Source organism: Cervus elaphus, chromosome 7, assembly GCF_910594005.1.
Source record: "Cervus elaphus chromosome 7, mCerEla1.1, whole genome shotgun sequence".
Lineage (NCBI taxonomy): Eukaryota > Metazoa > Chordata > Mammalia > Artiodactyla > Cervidae > Cervus > Cervus elaphus.
The window spans coordinates 4,127,234-4,132,634 of NC_057821.1; positions in this window are offsets into that span (position 1 = coordinate 4,127,234).

Below are 5,401 nucleotides of genomic sequence, written 5' to 3' on the forward strand. Positions count from 1 at the left end.
GGAATGATTTCTTCCAAAAATTGGTCCAGTTTAGTAAAAAAAAAAAAAGAAAGAAAGAAAAAGAAGAATCTAATCCAACTTGTAAATGTAACAGAAATGGAGCCACAAAGAACATTTGTTGCAATTTGGCCAGAGAACTAATTTTAATTTGTGATGGCCCGAGAATTTAATTACTTCTGATATTATTTTCAGATCACTGAAACTGAGTTTTACGCTTCTTGAAAATACAATTAGGGTTGTGTTAGGGAAGGCAACATAATCTCGATCTGACTTTTGACAACATTTCTTTACACATGTATTCTAGAAATTCAAGAATAGTGCATATAGAAATTTACTTGCTAGACTTAAGCAAAGTAAACATAGCAAGCCCTATTACAGTGGTTTTAATAGAATACTAGATATGTCCTATAGCTTAGGAATTGGCAAGCTTTTTCATAAAGGCCAAATAGTAAGTTTTTTCCAGTTTTATTGACAAATAATTGACTCACATCACTGTATTTATTAAGTTTAAGGCATCAAGTATGATGGCTTGATTTATATATATTATGAAATGATGACTATAGTAGGTTCCGTTAGCATCAAAATTTCATATGAATACAATAAAAAGACAAGAATAAATATCTCCTTGTGATTAGATCACTTAGGTTCTACTCTTTAATGACTTTACTGAGCATCACATAGTTAATACCAATGTTAACCACAGTCATGTCACATGTTACATTCTTGGAACTTGTTTATCTTATAATTGGATGTTTTTACCTTTTGATCACCTTCCTCCAATTCCCCTTCCCTGCACCCCCTGCCTCTTGCAACCACATATCTAATCTTTTTTTTCCTATGAATTTGATGGGTTTTTTTTTAATGGTAAATATTTTAAGCTTTGCAGATTACTTGGTCTCTGTTTGAACTATTCAATGCTGCCATTGTAACATGGGCATATATATATGATATATATATCATATGCAAATAAGTGGGCATTGTTGTGTTCCAATAAAACTTTATTTATGAAAACATGCAGCAAGGATTTGGCTGGCTGGTCATTGTCTGCCTCTTCCCATCACTACTGACAATGGCTTTCCCCCTCACCACTCAAAAGCTTAAATAAGCAGCTGTTTGATTTTATTCAACTTGTTCATAAACAAAGATACATTGCCTTTGCTGAAGCTGTCATTAAATGTTCAACAAATTTAGGAATGAGTTATATAGTATCAGTTAAAGTTCATTGCAATAATTCAGGCAAGAGTGGATGAGACCTTGGAACAGGATGGGAACACTAGAGATGATGGAAATGATCACATTATGGATGTATTTTGATGACAGAGGCAAGAGGACTTGCAGAATGGTTGAGTATACGGTGTGAGAGGAAGAATAGAGTTGAAGATGGATCCAAGAATTCTGATTCACCCAGTTAATGACAGCTATTGTTGTTGTCTTCATATAATTATGTTTATATTAATATATCTTACTTTATTAACCTGACTTATAAAAGCACTCAAAAAATGTTTTGTCCTTTTTCAGTTCCCTGTACCACAGATCTATGAGTAAAATACTTTCCAACTTACAGAGAAAGTATCCCTAAATTGTATTTTATGAGTCATATCTTAGTATTTACTGTCAAGGGTGTTCTTCATAAGAAACACCACAATCACAGCACAATCATTCTCCTTAAACCAGCCTCCAATTTCAGTTTTATTTTTCCTTTAGTGCCTCCTTGACCGTTGACAGCAATCAGGGATAATGCACTGATGAGAGTCTGCCACAGTGTGATTCCCTGGTACCTGACCTCTCCCTCTGAGCTCATCAACAGTCCACAACACTAGTTCACACACTCACCAGAGTGGTGAATAATCATTTGCATTTTGCTTTGACAGACTGATCATTAACATAAAGCCACTCCTGCATGACTTTCTGAAGGACATATGAAGATGTTCATGGGCAGTTGAGCTGTGAGTTTCATAGTGATTTCTAAGACAAAAGTTTATTGTAAGATAAACTTCTGGGTCTTGTCTTGTGCTCCTGCTCCTTGGTTTACCTGTGAAAAACCAGTTGGACAAGTAGTCTCACTAAATGATTCAGTTTCAGTCCACTGGAGAAGGAAACCCAGATTGTCAGGAGGGAGTTATTTACTGAGACATAACTTCCAATGTAGCTGAGAAAAGAAGAGAAGCTAAAGGCAAAAGAGAAAAGGAAAAATATACCTATTTGAATGCAGAGTTCCAAAGAATAGCAAGGAGAGAGAAGAAAGCCTTCCTCAGTGATCAATTTTTAAAAAATAGAGGAAAACAATAGAATGGGAAAGATTAGAGACCTCTTCAAGAAAATTAGAGATACCAAGGGAACATTTCATGCGAAGATGGGCACAATAAAGGACAGAAATGGTATGGACCTAGCAGAAGCAGAAGATATTAAGAAGAGGTGGCAAGAATACACAGAAGAACTGTACAAAAAAGATCTTGATGACCCAGATAATCACGATGGTGTGATCACTCACCTAGAGCCAGACATCCTGGAATGTGAAGTCAAGTGGGCCTTAGGAAGCATCACTACGAACAAAGCTAGTGGAGGTGATGGAAGTCCAGCTGAGATATTTCATATCCTCAAAGATGATGCTGTGAAAGTGCTACACTCAATATGCCAGCAAATTTGGAAAACTCAGCAGTGGCCACAGGACTGGAAAAGGTCCATTTTCATTCCAATACCAAAGACAGGCAATGCCAAAGAATGTTCAAATTACACCACAATTGCACTCATCTCACACATTAGCAAAATAATACTCAAAATCCTCCAAGCCAGGCTTCAACAGTACATGAACCATGAACTTCCAGATGTTCGAACTGGTTTTAGAAAAGGCAGAGGAACCAGAGATCAAATTGCCAACATCCGATGGATCATTGAAAAAGCAAGAGAGTTCCAGAAAACATCTACTTTTGCTTTATTGACTGTGCCAAAGCCTTTGACTGTGTGGATCACAACACACTGGGGAAAGTTCTAAAAGAGATGGGAACACCAGACCACCTGACCTGCCTGTTGAAGAACCTGCATGCAGGTCAGGAAGCAACAGTTAGAACTGGACATGGAACAACAGACTGGCTCCAAATAGGAAAAGGAGTACATCAAGGCTGTATATTGTCATCCGGCTTATTTAAGTTATATGCAGAGTACATCACGAGAAATACCAGGTTGGAAGAAGCACAAGCTGGAATCAAGATTGCTGGGAGAAATATCAATAACCTCAGATATGCAGATGACATGGCACTTATGGCAGAAAGTGAAGAGGAACTGAAGAGCCTCTTGATGAAAGTGAAAGCAGAGAGTGAAAGAGTTGGCTTAAAACTCAGCATTCAGAAAACTAAGATCATGGAATCTGGTCCCATCACTTCATGGCGAATAGAAAAAATGGAAACAGACTTTACTTTTTGGGGGGCTCCAAAATCACTGCAGACAGTGACTGCAGCCATGAAATTAAGAGATGCTTGCTCCTTGGAAGAAAAGCTATGACCAACCTATACAGCATATAAATAAGCAAAGACATTACTTTGCCAACAAAGGTCCGTCTAGTCAAAGGTGTTTTTTCCAGTAGTCATGTATGGATGTGAGATCTGGACTATAAAGAAAGCTGAGCACCGAAGAATGGATGCTTTTGAACTGTGGTGTTGGAGAAGACTCTTGAGAGTCCCTTGGACTGCAAGGAGATCCAACCAGTCCATCCTAAAGGAGATCAGTCCTGGGTGTTCATTGGAAGGACTGATGCTGAAGCTGAAGCTCCAATGGTTTGGCCACCTGATGTGAAGAACTGACTCATTGGAAAAGACCCTGATGCTGGGAAAGATTGAGGGCAGGAGGAGAAGGGGACGACAGAGGATGAGATGGTTGGATGGCATCACTGACTTTATGGACATGAGTTTGAGCAAGCTCCGGGATTGGTGTTGGACAGGGAAGACTGATGTGGTGCAGTCCATGGAGTCACAAAGAGCTAGACATGACTGAGTGACTGAACTGAACTGAACTTTCAGTGAGGCAGCCTTAAGGTCTTGAGAAACTCTGAAAACACAACTCAGCAGGAAATATCCATCCATTTATTTACAGATTCAACAAGTGTTTCTTTAGGACCTAGGAATTGCAGAAAGTGTTCTAGATAGCCTGTGTGTGTGCTTAGTCACTCAGTCGTGTCCGACTCTTTGTGGGCTGGGGCCCGCCAGGCTCCTCTGTCCATGGGATTCTCCAGGCAAGAATACTGGAGTGGGTTGCCATGCCCTCCTCCAGGGGATCTTCCCAACCCAGGAATCGAACCCAGGTTTCCTGCATTGTGGGTGGATTCTTTACTGTCTGAGCCACAAGGGAAGCCTTCTATATGTGGAAGCAAACAAGCTGGACAAAGTTTGTGCTCTTAAGAATTCATATCACTGAACAGACACTTAGATTAGGGTTAGTCAGACAGAAAGCATATAATCAAGTGAATAATTTGAGATACAAATAACAGCCATAAAGAACATGTCATAGATCTCTTAGAGAATGAGCCCTGAGAATATGGCCACTTTACGTAGGTCACTTTTGGAAAAGATATTTGAGCTGAGCCCTGAACGATGATAGTTTCTGAAAGATTTAGTAAAAGACTTAAAGTAAAAGCAAATTTTAAAATCTGACAATGGAAATGATCTGGGTGTCTTTGGGGACACTAGGTATCCCGTCAGCCCTTCTGGCATTTACTGACTCATGATGACCAGTTAAGACAGAGCGCCAGAGTTTTCAGCCATCTCATGCGTTGAAGTTTGAGTTTAAGGCTTGAACCCACTGCCCAAGTTTTTCTGGGACTGAGGGGTTTCTAAGGATGCAGGATATTTGGTGCAAAAACTGGGAAAGTCCCACACAAACTTAAAGAAATTAGTCAATTTTTCAAGGCCCAGCTAGGCAAAGAGTCCTCTTAACTACCCAGTACTCTAATTTTAGACTCCTCAAAAGCTATGCCTTTGAATAAAATGAACCAGAAAAAGGCCAATCCTCACAAAAACCTAGCTTTGCCCCTGCTACAGTTTCTCTCATATTATACTATTTTTCAACTTTATTGAGGTATAATTTGTAAACAAAATTGTAAGATATTTAAAGTGTACATTGTGGTGATCTGATATACATTTATGTTTTTAAGGTATTCCCCCTTCTAATTAATTTGTTAACATCCATCACTACACATACATATATACTTTTTTGGTGAAAATATTTGTTTTTAATAATAATTTTTTATTAATAATAATACATTTATTTATATAACAGTATTAACAAATATAGTCAGCATGCTTTACATAACATCCACAGACCTTTTCATCTTATAGCCAAATGGCTGTAGTCCATGGGGTCACAGAATTTGGACATGACTGACCGACTGGACAACAACAAAACCCTTTTA